General features: G+C 35.7%; 1 protein-coding gene across 1 annotated transcript in view; it reads left to right on the forward strand.

Moving 5' to 3' along the window:
* Positions 1-1,044: 1,044 nt before the first annotated feature.
* The window catches only part of LOC105668270 (cuticle protein 3), a 56,399-nt gene continuing 39,669 nt past the window's right edge, over positions 1,045-17,774 (forward strand). The window contains exons 1-2 of the mRNA XM_067358706.1: positions 1,045-2,282; positions 2,605-2,644. The gene's annotated coding sequence lies outside the window, so the exon portion shown is untranslated. The remainder of the gene's footprint in view (positions 2,283-2,604; positions 2,645-17,774) is intronic.

Genomic DNA, 17,774 nt, shown 5'->3' on the forward strand with positions numbered 1-17,774 from the left:
CATCCCAATTATTTTACTCTACAGTAGTCTAGAAGTATACTTTTTAATCTCTGATTTTATAGTTAAAATTGTTCCTTGATAATATTAGCTTTATTGTGCCTTTTCTATTTTAGTGTTTGGTATTACATTATTGAGCAGCCAAGTTTTTAAATAAATTTTGTTAAGGAATATTTATAAGAAATTGAAACAAGAATTAAGTTTAGCAATATTTAATATTGCTAATACGTGTCGCATATCTTTGTTTTCTAATTTTTCTACACAAAATGCAAACGAGATAAAACCCATATTGTGCCGTAATTACGATTAAATTTTCACAAATGTTAAACGAAATTGTAGTCAGTAAAAGTATAATATTTTTTAGCTACTATACAGAAGAGGCTCTTTTTACCAAGCATGTCGTATTTAAAAGATCTTCAAATTTTACGACGTTCGACCGTTCGGTGAAACTCCCGCCATAAAAAACGAGTCAATATATCAATAATCACGATTTTTATGTTGTACCAACAAATTATATATCAAACTTGTACTTTGATAATCATTTTTTTTTGCAGAAACATTGAACGATTGAACTTATTAACAAAAAATATATTGTTTATGTGCAATAAAATTGTATTAAATATTATCACAATTACGCACATGATTAAATAATGAGTAAATCATTTTATTACTCACCAATCATCAGGCTATTGCGGTTTGGTTGCAGTTTGCTTGCTGATTCCATCTCAGATTATTTCGTACCCGCTTCATCGGAGAATCCAGAGCAAGAATATCCAAGGAAACTCTATTGCTGAATAATGAAAATCACATCATATTTAAAGCAAAACTGTGCCATCAAATAAGTTTCGATAGACACGCAGAAATCATAAAAATTACATTTTATTCAAGTTAATTCCGAGTTGAATTTTTAGCATGCTATGTATAAACGACAAATGCACCATGCGCCCATAGCGTATCGAAAATAAAATATACTTACGGGAATTGTATTGATGAAATATTGTTGACTGCAAATATTTGCCTTTACATTGGAAACACATGAAGCAAATAACAGTAAATAAAATAAAAAATTGGCGCAATTATGCGAAATCCGTTATGTACACAACACGACTGCATTTTTCCGATTTAATTTCGACGAGTTAAATTTCTAACGTGCAAATAAAAAACACACAACTGTATTTCTTTTTTTTTTTTTTTTTTGCATATTTGTAGCATCAAAATCTATACTCTCACTAAAATTATAACCTATTTCAATAATCCGACCGTCGAATCATAGACGAAATATCATTAATCGCGAATACTCATGATAAATATACGTATTCTGCATCGCCCGTCGCTTTGATCGGCACTTTCGGTTTATACCGGAATTTATATTCACACTCATTATGCACTTTTAATTAATAAAATACACAAAAAATCGCGGAGTATTCGCGCTATTTTACACCACACTGCATTATACATAGTAGAGATTATTATAATGACCACAGGTGGCGCCCATGTTATCGAATATTTCGACGATCGGTATCAGTGCTACTTACATTATCAACCGTTGAAATATTTGCTAAGGGCGCCATCCTTCGGCCACTATATTAATCTCTATTATGCGTGGTATAAAAAACGGAATACGAATTCTCCGCGATTTAATTGTGTATTTTATTAATTCAAAGTAGATAATGAGTGCGAATTTATATCAGAAGTGCTGAACAAAGTCGTCACTTTGACGGGCAATGCATAATACAAGTATTTATTACGAGTGTTCGCGATTAATGGTGTTTCGTCTGTTTCTGTCTGTCTGGTGGCCGGATCATTGAAGTAGGTTATGATCTTACAGTAGTGAGTACAGATTTTGATACTACAAAAACGCAAAATAATATGTTTGCTTAAGAAATCGAATCGAAGTCGTGTACTTTTTATTTGTAATTTATTCGGAATTAAATCGGATGAAACATAATTATGTTGTGTGCGTAATTGACGACCTATGTGTAACCTCGCCAAACGGTTTGTCGTTTCTTCCGAGTGAGTGTGTAATATTGCTAGGTATAATTGCGTGTGTGTGAACGCGTTACGGCATAAAAGTTGTTTTATCTCATGTTTTCGTAAATCACAGCGTAGCAAATACGCGACGTGGATCCGTGCAAAAGTGAAAGTGAAGTGCGTATGACTGACAAGTGTGGGTGTTCGATATTCAGCAATGGAGCTTGTTATTCTTGAATGAAATTGATACAGAATAATCAACGAATGAGGAGGAATTTGCAATGGGGATCGAGCACACTTCAATATCCTAGCTGGTAAATAATTATTATCTAAATATGCATACATAGATAATTGTGACAACGCATTTATTCATCATTACATATTCATCATTAAAATTTGTATTTATTAAAAAATTACAATACATGTGTGCTTAATATATATATAATTAAATATTTATTAAACATCTATTGAATTTTAAAATATTAGAGAAAATCAAAAAGTAAAGGAACATTTAAGAAATCAAATCTTTCGGTAATTTTTTTTCTTTTTACTTTTCCTTGTAATATGTAGTAATTAATTCACATAAAATGTATATGATTTTTAATAATATATGTACATATATATTTACTTTTTTAGGTATAGCTGGATGGCGTACTTAGCTAGGGTACAACGACCGGTGAGTGAATTCATATTATTTGCGTACTTTCATGCGCTTTATAATAATAAACTGTATACCAGTTATTTCAAAAATTACGAAAAAATTGAACCAATTTTTACTCCTGGCACAAAAAGTGCTTTATAACTTTATTACTATGTCCAGAAAGTAAATGGATAATGTGCACATCACGATATCAAGCGATTACCGTGAGAATAGAGGATCGTTAATGTTGCTGGTACACGTATGAAATTAAAGGAAAATTTTCAGGGTCTCCATTTGCATATATTTATTAAGCATAATGTCCATTTGCGCGATGTACACGAAGGCCATAGTTATTTCCATTGCCGTAGGATATGTGCTGAATTACAACGGAATCAAAATTTTTTCCGTATTTGTAGCACGCACGATATTTCTTGAATCGAGACGTCAGATGTGAAGAATCTGTCAAAGCCAAGTACTAACATTTGCGTTTCTTTTCCTTAAATTTTTTTTTTCAACAGGTTACATTAAAATCGAAGCTGTTTCCCTACACTCAAAAAAATATTTTGCTGATGTAGTTAGATTTCTAGATATCGCAACAAGAATGTATCGCTATTTTTCGTATCTGTGAAAACATTGTTTGTCACATATAGAATTTATAGCAGTAATGTTCTAGCAATAGCTTCTGAAAAATTTAGGTACCATTGCTAAATGTTATTCATTGCATGATCTAACACGTGATTGATCTTATATAGATAGGCGCTTTAGAGAAACTTTTTTTTTAAAGTTCACAAACAATACAGATATATATTCTGTTTCTGTCATCTAAACTGATTAAGTAATTACATATGCAATATCACAACAGTTGCTAATCATTTATCTGTTTTAGTTAATTTTTTACACCTAGAAAATTTTAGCTATTATTGCAAGATCATTTTTTTGAGTGTACTCGCAGCACGTGCAACATTGTCGAATATTGTTTTATAATGTAGGGAAATAATCTCATTTCTGACTTCTGTAGGAAATTAATAACAAAGTTGAAACAATAAATAAATGCAATTTGTGTAACACGCGTAAATTAATTCTACTAGTCTAATAAGTCGATAGGCTTTTATGTAAAATCGGCTCGTTTGTAAAATAATTTCAAAACGCGATATCTATTAAATATCGCCCGCGGCGATTGAAACGAAACTTGAGAATATTCACGCACGACAAGATTAATAATTGCGTGTCATGTAACGATACTGATTCTTCATTATCGTGGCGCCACAGACAGGCGGTATTGTGAGATACTTGTACGTTTTGTCACGGGTCAGTGAACGTCCTTGGAAACCGGGCAATTTTCTTCTTCGAATACGTCTCGACAATTCGACGCCTACGTTGATGTTAATAATGATCTGTCTTGAGCAATAATCATGAAAGTATGATTACGGTTCCCAGAGTTCTCAAAATATCAAGTTACGAAAGCATGATTTTCTCACCTGTGAAAAATGTTATAAATTTTGCAAAATAGTTCAAGTCGACTTACGCCGCAACGAAAAGTTTATCATCTGCAAATAGTTGTGTTAAAAAATCTTTGATATAATATATAAATTTTATATTATTACAATCGGAAATAATTATCAAATATATTGGGCAATCATTAATAGAGATATCCATTCGCTTCTTTTTTTTTCTTCCTTGTGGCTAGATTTATTTATTTAAAATATATGCATATATTTCTTGTTTGTCCTTTTACTATTGCTTGATTGGTGTACAGCATGATTATTTATCTTGGAAGCTTTTTTCCTTGTCTTCGAGGTCTCGCAGAGATAGTCTCATAAATAATGCTAATAAATCTGCTGGACATCATCGAGTCTATCATGAAAATGGACAGCTCGGAATCGATTCAATGAATGATACGCGGCGCATCAAGTAAAATTATGCAAATTACACACCAAACACACAATAAAAACGCACATGATGGCATTTATTTTATTAAATTGGTATCAATTATAATTTATTCTTCCAACGATAATTTACACGTTCGAAAATTGCTTCAAGAATATTCTCATTTAAAGAACCAATATCCTGTTCAATAATGTTTCAATGACACTAATGCGTTTCACTTTAATTAAAGCTTAAATCGGAATAAAATTGTACTTCACATTTGTCATCGAGCCGCATATTTCTTATAATGAGTTTTTCCATCATTTTCACATTTTTAGATCTTTTTAACATAAAATATTATTGAAATAAAAATGAGAGATGCTAAACATGAGATTAATAATAAATATAAAAGATATATCTACATAAATTTTCTACGCTACTTAGATTTTTATAAAGCAGTTCTTTTGAGCGAAAATATATTTTAAAAAATTTTTTAAATTTTTCGATTGATCACAGCCACATGTCTAACCTTGTAGATACGCAGAGGCGTTTTCTAGGTGACTCTCACCTGATACAGGTGAGAGTCGATAAATAAGAAGGAAGGTCTTACCGCCGTACGGTCGGATTACCGATACGGCGTGTTGGATTAATAGAAGAGCAGCGTTCAAAGGACCAATCGCCTACGGTTTCGACGGCGAATAAACACGGCCACGTGATTTCGCCACTCGATATATCGCCGGTCGACGCCGGCCGTCCGGTCACGCTCCTTATTGTACAAATAATTGAAACACTAATCCCCTTTGCCCTCGCGCTGACAATCAGGACGTGATCAGACATAGTGCGACGAACCACTATTTAGAAGTGCGTGTTCGAGAGGGTGCAACCCCGGAACGGGATGAGCGTCGTAAAAGTGGAAGCGCAAACACGTGATACTCATTCACCTCGCGGGGGTGCACGTGACTTTGATACACTTTTACTTTAAAATAAGTCTCTATATTTGCTCGTGACGGAAGAAACTTTAGATTGCGTTACAATTGGAGGAATAAAAATATGCCGCGTGATTCGAAGGGGTGGTGGATTGAAAGATCAAGGCGCAAAAACTAGAAGATTTTTGGCTTTTAGAATTTTATTTTGGAAAAGCTTGCAGAATGTGAAAGACTAAAGTGGATATATAGAGATTTATATATATAGAGATTTCTCTTTTTATAAAAAATTTTAAAAACTGATACTTTATTTAATGATTCGAAGAACCTCAAAATTACGCAAGTTTAACATCACAATAAAAAATATTTTACGTTGCGTGATATAAAGTCTTAATTAAATTTAAAATAACTAAAGTCTAAAAGAAAGAGACTTTGGAATAAAAAAAAATAACGAATTATTAGTATCTTTTTAAATGTAAATATAAAAATAAAAAGATGCTAATTTTTTATTCTAAATCTTTAATGAATTCTAAAACTAGCGGGTGTGTGAAGTTAGCATCCTGATATAAAAATTCTTTAGTTCTAATTGAAGTTTCAATTTCTTTTTGAGGAATTCTCTTTTAATATTTAAAAAAAGAGAGCTGTAATTCTAATTCTAACATCTTGTAAAGACCCTCTCTCTCTCTCTCTCTCTCTCTTTCTCTTTTTCTCTCTTTCTCTCTCTTTGTGAGTACGTCGGAATATTAATATCATACAATTTAAATAAAAAATTGGCGCAATCTCAGCACATTACAAATAATTACGGAGCCAGGTACGGAAGAAATATCTCAGAAAACGCTCTGAATGACCACCTACAGAGGATAACGAGCGGAAAATTAGTGGTGCATGAAGGTACTAAGAGGGTGTACCACCTGTGCACGCTGCCTCCATCACAACCGAGGGAAGTTCCACTCGACGGCGAAATAAAGAGAGAGAAAATGAAAGCTCGGCGTATCCTTCGTCCTTCGCGGCTCGTCACTCCTCCCACGCCCCTATTTCATAAACGAAGGATCTGCACGCCTCGCAACGCGACCGAGTACAAAGGTAGTCGACGGAGGCATTCAGCCAACATAGATCTTCGATAAAACATTGAATGCTGCGTCCATTCAAAGCCTATCCGCCCCCTTTTGTTCCCCTCCAGGAGCCGTTCTTGTCCTCCTCTCGTGGACTTCTTGGGACGCACGCCCACAAAACTTGAAATGTCGTCGCATTTCGATCTTCCTGGACGATCTTCCTGATGATCTGACGCGCGTATTTCGAGATCCAAACGATCCAACGGTTACTACATGCATAAAGGCGAACGAATTTCAATGACGGCTCCTCGAATCACTAACAATGACGCTGACAATAGCGTCGAACAAGTCGCTGCCTTGCATACGACAAATATTTATCTTGAAGCTACATCAATAGCTCTGATTTTAGACGATATCCGGGATGTCTTTTTTCACGTTCATATCGCGATTAAATAGCGTGAGAATTATTAATAACATTTAATGGATGAGAAATTTATATGCTATGTTGTTTTATGACCATGCATCTATCTTCAACAGTAATAATCTTAAAATAAATGCAGCACATAAATGCTGCATTTTATTATGTTACATTTAATATATCTCTTTATCCAATTACCATTTTATTTGTGCATTAATCATTTTATAAAAATATCTTTAGATACAAGGCATCTCATCTGGAGATTCTGATTATCGTCTCTTTACGAAACTTCGCAATCAAGTTTGCATATCAATCTTACCGACACAAGCCGTGTATTGCAATTTGCGAATAACCGTAATAAATCCAGAAACTTTTCGATAGCCGTAAATATCCTTTGAGCGAATAAAAATTAGATAACGGTTATGAAATTTGATTTTTTTTCGATCTGCATAAATTCGATTTGTCATAATTTTCTCACATAGCAATTAAAGTCGCACGGCGAGATAAGGACATTTATTATTATGGAATTATTGCTACTATGCGTCCAAACTCATATTTCGCTAATTAAGTTCCGGACGTGAGCGATTGCCTTCCATTTTTTATCTCCGATTCTGCGCGTCATCGGCGGACCGTAATATAGGAGTAATTTGTCACATCGCGAGCTATCGGATGCCGGCGCTATACTAGCGTCGGGTGCAACCGCGTCCGCGTTAAGTGATTTGTCCTTGCCATCCCAAGGAGCCAGCATTATGCGGCATTGTGAATATAGATCCTTGACAAGAGGGGGAGATCCGCTTTTCGTCCAAAAGGGTACGAAACGAGAACCTTAATGTTGTTATGTCCGATATTACTTGCGCGTATGCGAACGAATCAATCATCGCACGTTTCTCAGGAGAATTTGTCCTCGTTTCTGCAATTAATTATTATTAATCGAAGGTACATGAGAAAAGATCTTTTTTATTTTATAAAAATGAACAAAATATTAAGTTTCGTAAGAAGGAATTAGCAAATAATGTTACAAAAAATTAAATAAGCGAAGGACCGTATAAACAAATTCGTGATGTAATGACGGAAAAAAACGGAATGAAAGAATCTTGTGTTTTGCCCTCTGCACGAAGATTCTTTGAAATACGGCTTTGCATCATAACTATGATTATCATGAAGACTGCAGCTCCCTTTTCTCGTCCCGATAAACGTTTCCGCGAAGGATCGAAAGGTGGATAGGGGAGAAGTCTGACGAACTTTCCCACAAAACTCTCCTGAAAGGTGAAGACATCAGCCCGCATGTTGGCCAAGATGTTTTTGTTTTTCGAGTATCGGAGTGAGAGAGAGAGGGAGCGAGCGAGGGCTTTTCTCGACCGAACAACTCCCCGACCTCGTATGTATTCACGAATACGTTCGCACACGCGTGCACGCCATTATTTCCCGATGCCCTCCGTAAGGTACTCCATCCCTCCCGGTAGCTCGCACTTGTCTCGGCACCCTCGTGTGCTCTCCTGCGAGACAAATATTTATATCGCAAGCACCCGCTGCGCTATTGTGGAATCCGCGTCGGCTACTCTTGCTCCGATTAATTCCTAAGCGGAACGTCACCTTTCGCGTTTTCGCACGAGCGTAAATCTTTTTGCTCCATTCATGTAAATTTGTTAAATTAAGAATCCTTTTTAATTATTGATAGAAACAAATTGATAGTATTAATATCTGAATACGAAGAAAATATATTTGCTAAGACGCGGAATTTTTTATTAACAGATTAGTCTTGTATAAAAAATAGCAAGTGTTACAAGATAATGATGGTACCGTTTCTAAATTTTTCCATCAATTTGAAATTACAAAACGCACGCTAATTGACCGCTCGATTTGCTTCGTTCTACGCGTTCGTGTAGCTGCAAGCACTCGAGCGTGGATGGTATCGCGCGTCATCAGCTAGTTGACTAATGAGCTCCATATGACGATTGCATGGCACTACGCCGCCACCGTTAGTTCTCATGGACTTTCACGTGAGCCACGTGCATAGAGGGTGAATGCGTTTCGTGCAAATGGGTTGCATGACGTGCTCTACAATTTCCATTGCAACTTTACTTCGCGACGCTAAAGGCATGGTGCGATCATACCCTCCGCACTTTTTTCCCGACTCTTCATTGTTTTCGATACGTTAGCATCCACGCTTCGGTAAGTTAGTTTCTCTCAAATAAACGAGTCTATAATAGTTCATTGCTTTTGCTATTTTTAATCGCTTCAATTTTGCGAAATTACTTGCACACGAAATGTAACTACGTGAAAATATATTTTCGGCGACGAGAAAAGTGGCACGTATTGATAAATGATAGACATTGGTTTTTTTACATGTTAGTGTAAAACATCACATTAGGAATACATTAACAATGAGTCATCATGATATATCATTGTAGCTGCGTTACCCAAATTTAACCACAATTGAGAAAGTATCATTTTCGGAACATATATTTAACGTATAATTTATTAAACACAATAATATAGAACATTGTTGCCTGAAGCGCAACAGCAGAAATTCACACGTGGCGGCGTACGCCGAAAGAGACAGGGAGCCTCCGTTCCGCGTAAAACAGGTCGCGTACAATGTATATAATTAAATGTATGTCACATTGTGCATCATTCTGACACGAACGACAACCACAAGGCGCATTGCCGGGCATTTCATCGCGCATGCGGGAGCCAACCGTAGGCGGATGTCATGGAAGGCGTGGTGATCTGATCTCTGCATACATTTCCCCTTCTCCGTTCCTTAATGGCTCTGTTAGCGCCTAGTATCTGCCACATCCCCTTCTTCCTCCGCGCACTCTATCTCTTATATGTATCATCGAGCACATATTACATATAACAATTGAAAAAAAGATTAATAAAAAATAGATGTGTTGTATTTAAAATAATTTAAATTAATTTTAAAATTTAATTAGCTGGATGCAATAATTTATCTACTAATAGTATTATTTAGCAGTACACATATATAAATTTATAACATTTTATTACGCTACGGCGTGTTTTAAAATTTCAACTTTTAAGACGTATAAAGATTAAGAAACTACAAAATGAACGATAATTGTTCAATAAATCTTTTATTAAGGATTTTTCAAAGATTTCAGATTAATCTCAGAATTTACGGTTGTATAACTATATTTCACGGTGAATGCTTTTGTAAAAACGACATGGATCTAAATAATCGATGTGGAGATCACATTCGTAGACACATTGCCCGGTTCCCAGCTCTCGTCACCTTTTCTATTACTATAAATCAGACGCCATCCAACCCCCGCAAGGTCGCTCGGCGCGAAAATAGCGTCGCTTATGAAAACCACCCCCATCCACGACATACATTTCGCGCGCGCCATCGCCGAGGCACAAAGGGGGGCAGGATGACGACGCTCGCTTCCATTTCAACGGAGGAGTGCGCGTTCGTCGTTCGCGGGCCGGGACAGGCATAAATCGTGGCCGCGATAATGGAATTCTCAACGGGGGTCGCATTGACACGGACTGCGAAATGTCGTGTGCCGCGGGGACGAATAGAGATCAGGCGTCGCGACCGAAGGCGGCGTCGCGGGATGAGGGATTGGCGGAGGAAGGATGCTGCACGTATACGGATCCTTTAGTGCACAGGGTGTCTCAGATGTCTCGTGATTTTCGCGTCGTATAATTTTCGTCCTATAAATTGAATAATAGATCAGTTTAAGAATGATATTAGTCAGATTAGATATCAAATTAAAAATGACATATTCAAATTATGAAAATTTTGCGCACATCAGAGGAAAAATATTTATAAATTATACGTTGTCGTGTACGTGACTTTTCCTATATTTTGTTTGACATCAAATAGACTTTAATGCAATTCCAGAGTTAAATTCCAACTTCAATTTAAATTCCAGAGTCGAGTATACAAATATTTGCGTTAATAAAAATTTATATTGAATGGATCACAGGGATTCTGCGAGTGGAAAGGAGCACCTTGTATATACGATATACCTTACGTTCAAATGATTAGATTAACCGACGACGATGGTCCCCGTGTGAACGTTTCCATACAAGAAACACGTGCGCTCCGTTTTCCCTCCTTTTCCTATATCCTCCCTCGAATTTCTCTCTTTCCCTCTCTTCGTCGCGCCACCCCCTGCCTTAAACATCGTATACTATGCTTCGCATGAATCACATCCCGCCCCGTGGATTCCTCCTCTCCTCCGACCTGCGTTTATCTCGCGCTACTTTGTCGACAAAATTGAAAGATTGATCGATGATACTCGATTAGCGATTTCTGGTTAGCAATTATCTACTTCCGCCTGATGAGATACACACAATAGCATAAAGTAATCCAAATTGAATGTAAAAGATGTTATCTCTCTAAAGCCTAATTTATGAATACTCTTAGATTTTTAGTCGAGAATTTTGACTACTTTTAATTGAGAAATTATAGACTTGACAATTTTGTCAATAATTTTTAGAAAAAACATCTTTATTAATAAATCAATAATTTTAAAGATGTTATATCTTTAAAATATTAAAATTAGTATAAAATACAGTTTTTTCGGATTCTATGGAAACGTAAATTAAAAACGTTATTAAAAATAAATTAAATTCTACAAAAGATTAACTATGATATATATTTATTAACTATATGATTCACCACGCTGCATTTATGCAGCAACGTGTGGATTTAGCTATGTATGTGACCACTTTTCACATAACAGTTTTTATAGTCGACTTTTATTACGGTCTGCTAGATGTGCGATTTTTTTCGAATCCAACGAACCGTTAGTGCCTCCATATATTTTTTGTTTCAAGTCTGGGATTAGTCTTTCTGCGACAACAGAGCCATTAAATATTGCCTGATGTTTATTATACAAATTTATGTCGAATTAATGCGTTATGACTCATTTTCTGCTTTTCGGCATTGCTTTTGTCGGCTTTAATCTTTTTGTTTTATTTTTTGTTGCATTAAGAAAAATCTGCAAGGTTGAATTTCGTAAAATTCTATAAAGTTTAAAATGCTGCATTTCTCCAAGATGTACAGGGTGTTCCTAAAATTGCGCGGCGGGATACAATAAAAAAACAGGAGATAATTGTATCTCAGAGCGGGCTTTGCCGCTCGTAGTAAACAACTCACCGCGCGTCTAGCGACCGCGAAAATTGCAAAATGGTACAGGACTTTTCGACTCAGTTTAGTCCACTCTACCTGCACACGAGCGCTTTGTCAAAATTTTAGGGACATTCTGTATATGGAAAAATTGTATCTATATAGTAATATATAAAATCATTAAATTTTCGGAAAATAAACAGAGTACGTTAGTGAAAAAGATATTCATTTTGACAAGAAAGAAGTTATTGCTTTATTATACGAACTTTTATTGAGTTTTATTTAAAGATGAACATGTGAATATCATAAATCATAAATATTTCAATATAAATGAATTCATAATGTAAACTCTTTTTAGATCTTTGAATTCTATCTTTGAAGAGTTCTTATACATTTTCACATAATTTCTATTTTCTTAAAAGGTGAAACATAAAGCTTACGGTATATTTTTCTCAACCTCGGCAGTCACTGTGTTAAATAGTCAAGGTTTCTAATGTGTCACTTTTAAATTCGTCGACATTGTAATCATAAATTGCTGTCATAAAACTACAAACAACCCGACATGTCATAAACTTTCGTTTTCTTTTTGTTTTTTTTGTTCTATTCAGGAGAATGGGTTTAGCTTTGATCATTTACGAGGTTGAGCATTTTGACTAAAACTTTGTTGTCTGATTTACTTGCTTAAAGCGATGGATAGTATAGTAAAACACAAAAGAGTTGGTATGTAAAGTATTTTCCACTTTGTGTAGAAAAGATGGAAAAAAAATTTAGAAAAAATACTGGTAATGAGTTTTAATTTTTCTTATATAATAGGTAATAAAAAAAGAGATAAACGTAATTTTATTATATTATACATTTCGTACAATTTCTAAAAACTTAACCAATAAAGTGAAAGTCTTCAATAATCGAACATTTGCGTTTCTATTATTATCTTTATATTATCTTTATTCTCGCTTTTTTTTTCTCTGAAAATTTCCTTTTCTTTGAAATTTTTGTCTATCGATGTTACGTTGGCTTCGACACGAAGTGAGTAAATCAGCCAACATCAACTACCTGCGACGCGGCGAGATAGTTAAGTCTCACGGCGCTTCCGGAAGCGCTTTGTTTGGCGCGGGCGGGAGTATTGAATGACGCGCGTTTTCAAACTAAAGAAGCACTTCGTCAAAAGGCGAATCGTCCGGGCGAGGATGCGAATGAAAAAGGAGAAGGCGAGCGCCGAAATGCCGTCGATGGAAATTCGAGAAGCCGAGGAGAGGCGAAATGGGAGCGAACGACGGGGGTACTCGTTAACAGGGTAAGAAGAATCGGCGAAAAAAAGACGCGCTACTTGTGAAAGGGATGACGAGGTCTTGTCAGAAGACGAGACACCACGTTCTGAAAGGGAAGAAAGGGTGAGACAAAAAAATAGAAAGACATATTACATAAAGGAGGAGAAATGAAAATAGTCTAAACGTTGTAATTGGCGATACTTAGACAAGAAGCCATTAAAAATTAAATACTAAACATAATTTATGTTCACCGTGGCACAGATCTTAACCACAACATCGTCAAATAGCACTTGATTTTGGTACTTGAGTAAAAAAAATAAGCATTAAAAAATTTATATTTATTCCGAAAAGAAAGAGAGAGAAAAAAAAGAGTACAAGAGTGGATGAGGGCAAGCAAGGATACTAACAAAGGATCAACTGTCAGCGTACTGTCAGCACTGACAGCGGGCTCGAGTTACGTCACTTGGTCGAGACGCTGCGCTTTTTCAGAGCGGCCATTCAGAGCTGCGCTTTACAGTCAGTGCGGGTAGACGACTACGCGAATCGACGGGGATGCTTCTTACATCTTTCTTGGGCCTCCGAGATGGGAGTGGCCTTATCGTGATAGTCGGCCATTGCAAGTTTAAAGCGTAGGAAGTAGATTATCTCGCTGAAAAAGTGTCATCCACACTAATTTCACTGTGCAATCTTGAATCTTGATGAAAAGAGTACAGAACTCTTAATTGTATATTAATTATGAAACAAAATAAATTCGTATAAGCAAGATAATAATAAATATTATATGATTGAAAAAGCTCAGTAAATTTTTGCAACAGCATTATATAATAATATAAATAGCAACGATCGCAGACAAAAATATAAGAAAATTGTTTTCGTTAGACTTGCTTCAACTCGAATAAAACACAATTCTTTCAAGAGGAATCGAATTATGAGAATAAACTTGGGAGAAAATATTTGAAGAAATAATACTTGCGTCAAAAATACGTTGCATCATGAAGTCCTCTCTGCCGAGTTGGTTCCAGAAACGATTCCCACCGATCGTCTTACTTTTTTTTCTCCTTCTCCTTCTTCTGATATAACGACAAGAGCAGTCTTATATTTTGCGCATAGATGAATGCGTAACCAGAGGCCGGATGTCCCCGCCCAGGATGGATGCGCGTCTTGCAAGGTACTCCTTAAGGAGCTGCTCCGTTCTCTTTCTCAAGGTGCGTCGTCTCTGATTTCTGATCTACTGGCCGGTGCAACTACTTGTCGCCGCGCTCTGCACCGCCCACTTTGAGAACACGAAAACGCCGGAAAGTTCGTTACGTATACCAGATCAACCGACGTCTGATTTTCATAACACTGAACTTCCGCCCGACTAACGGACGTCGACGTCTTCGCGCCTCCGTTTTTTTTTTTTTTCTGTCGGCATCTATGATGCAGAACTTCATGGTCGTCGTGCAGCCGGAAGGGGTTAAAAGTCGACGGATCAGTATTATGTCGCATCAGCGAATCTTGATGAATATCTACGAATGTCTGACTCGAGAAAAAATTTTATCCCCAAGATCCATCTTTATTTTTATCCCTACGGGATTGAAATAAAGTTTTGATTTTTATGAGAATATTTTTGATAAGAATTTCGCGAAATTAAAATACGTATTTATGATGAATTACTGTGAAGCAACAATGGATCGTTGATGATTCCTCCTCACATAGCATCTTCCATGCTGAGAAATTCTTTTGTATCGCCGATACAACGTGCTTTTCACGCGATCTTCCCATGTCAAATTACGTTTAACCGGAGACTCGAGTGTTCTCATAAGCGCGAGTCCGCGCATATGGCGGATTTTCGTATGTTTCATCGTCGAAGGGCGATCGCTTTTACTCCCCCAACGATCAGGTAAAACGCGAGGGCATCGGCGATGCTCGCGTTTGTGCGATATTGCCCCGACCATATGCTCGTTAGTTCCCATAACATTACCATCCCAACGTTGCTGATGCATGCGGTAGTATCTAGATGTAAGCAGCAACAGGTAGATGCTCCGTCATTGTTCTAATCACACCGGCACGCCTTCGATAAGCGAATTGACGATTTGTCACGCAAATCTTGATCGTCTAATCTCTCGAGTCGCTCGTCGTGCAATATTAAAGTATTTATTATATGTGAAAGAATAACTCTGTCAAATTAAAATTGTAAAAAACAGAATAGTAAAATAATAGCAAATATAATCGTATAAATAATAATCGCCTAACATTTGTCTTTTAATTGCATAACGAAATTCGATTAATAGCATAAGATTGCAATGATTAATTAAAACGCTACAAAAAGAAAAATTACTGCTTCATTAGTAATATTTCTCAAGTGAAATTAAACAGAAATGAAATACTTAAATGCAATTTTCCCAAAAAATATTTTTATTTATATATCACTTTATATCACTGGTGAGTGATATATCACTTTATATATCACTTACCAGCTATTATCTAAATAATTAAATTCAAAATATCTTCAAGATATCTTAGCAGTGACAAGAAATAAAAATGTAAAAATTAAAGTTTTTTTACCGTATTTTATTTTTCACTAAAACATTGTTTACGACCGTGACAATTAGTAGAAACGGGATATAGATTAGGATAGGAAACTAGGGATAGATTTCCCTGATATAGTAGCCAGGTGAGTGTAAGAGCTTATTGTTAGTAAAAAACCTTCCGACCTAGGAAAGAGTCAGTTCAAGCTGTAAGATTATCCTCAATTAACGCAGCTTTTCTGTAGGTTCTATGTCGGTCTTTTTGTACTAGCATTTTCAATCGAGGTTCGAAGTTTGAAACGGAACTAGACTGATGTCTATAGTAATCTATAGCTCTAGTCGACCATATGATAGCTAGGACGGTTTTGTTGGACAACGTCTCAAAAGGGAAGGCGCCTTAACCATAGAAATGTCAACGTAATTTGCAAGATTGTACCTTACGATTCTTTTCAAAGATCAAATCGTAAAAATTCGGGTTGTAAAACTTCCGGCTAACGATTTTCTATAATAAATGTTATTATAATAAATGTTATTATAATAAATGTTATTATAATAAATGTTATTATAATAAATGTTATTATAATAAATGTTATTATCCAAGCAGGAATCGAAGTCTAATTAAAAATAAAGTTTGAATAGAAGCTCTAATTTTGCGTAAAAGTATACGATCAATTTTAATTAAATATTTTTATCTAATTACTTGTAATACTCTTTGTAATAAAATTATTTGTAATAAAATCCACTTTGCAGCAACTTTGTAACTGTTTTACATCATAAAAATATACTTTGTAATATAATTGTAAAAATTGGTCTTTGGCTCAAAACATTCGAGATTTAGCTTTAGGCGGCACTATAAAGAGAAAACAAAAATCTCAGAAAAAGAATCTTGTTCGATGCGGCTTAGGAAGTAAAAGGTAAAAAAACAGAAGGTAAGAATGTCGAGAATGTCGTTCGTCATATTTAATACAAAGGTAAAACAAAACTAAATCATGAATAGTGACGATATTTTTCTTTGATATTAACTTTTGATTAAAAGATTAAAACATCACTCTATGCTAAGATTTTGTGGCGAACCAAAGAAATTTTTCTACCCTTTTACTTTTGCGATCATTTTGGGTTTATAATTTTAGTTATTATTTTGGATTATAATTTGACACGAAAATTTTCTCTTTGTTTCCTTTGTCACAGTTAATCTGAACAATCTAAATATTCTGATGCGATTATATAAAGTTTATACAAAATTTTTGCTTTACAATCTTTCTGGCTTTATTAGTGACTTAAGCCCCAAAGGCGCCAGGATTTATTTAGATGTTAAAGAACTTTTTGTATAAATTTTTAATCTCATTTTTGTTACCATTGTATTTTGCAACATATATAAAAAATATATGTATAAAATACGCAGAAAATACGCATACAATACATATAAAAAAATTGAGAAAATTTCGACGAAATATTTCCTTTTCTACTATATTCTTGCAGATGTTTTTGCAGAACAGGAAAAAAATTTATTCAAAGAATTATAAATTATATTCTACATGAATACGGAACTATGTAACTTCCGTGCTTTTAAGTCATATCTATTTCAATTTCCAACTCTCTGCGTCGCTGTTGCTTGACGAAAAAAATCGCTGTCGAATTGACGAGCGAGATATCGCCCTAAAACAACATTATTCCCCTCGCACTGCCATTGTGTCATGTAGCGCAAAATCCGCATTTCCACAACTGCCATGGCGGACAATTGTATTTTGATTCCGCTCCCATTACCAGCCGTTTAGGCGCGTTTGCCTTCTTGACAAAGCGACTCGAATCTCTTACTTCGAGTCTTCGCGAGACTTTCCCCTCCGTGAATGCGGCGCAGAATGGAAGAGCGCCATTGTCAGACTCCGTATTCCCGAGACAGTTACGTAGATAATCTTCTACCCCGACATATTGCGCTAAAGCCAAAACGGTGCACGGTCCGGCGAGCATTCGGCCGCATCGGCTTTGCCTCTCAATCACGGCCGAGTCGAGGGTACAAATATACAACTC

Source organism: Linepithema humile, chromosome 7 (genome assembly GCF_040581485.1).
Source record: "Linepithema humile isolate Giens D197 chromosome 7, Lhum_UNIL_v1.0, whole genome shotgun sequence".
In the NCBI taxonomy this organism is placed as follows: domain Eukaryota; kingdom Metazoa; phylum Arthropoda; class Insecta; order Hymenoptera; family Formicidae; genus Linepithema; species Linepithema humile.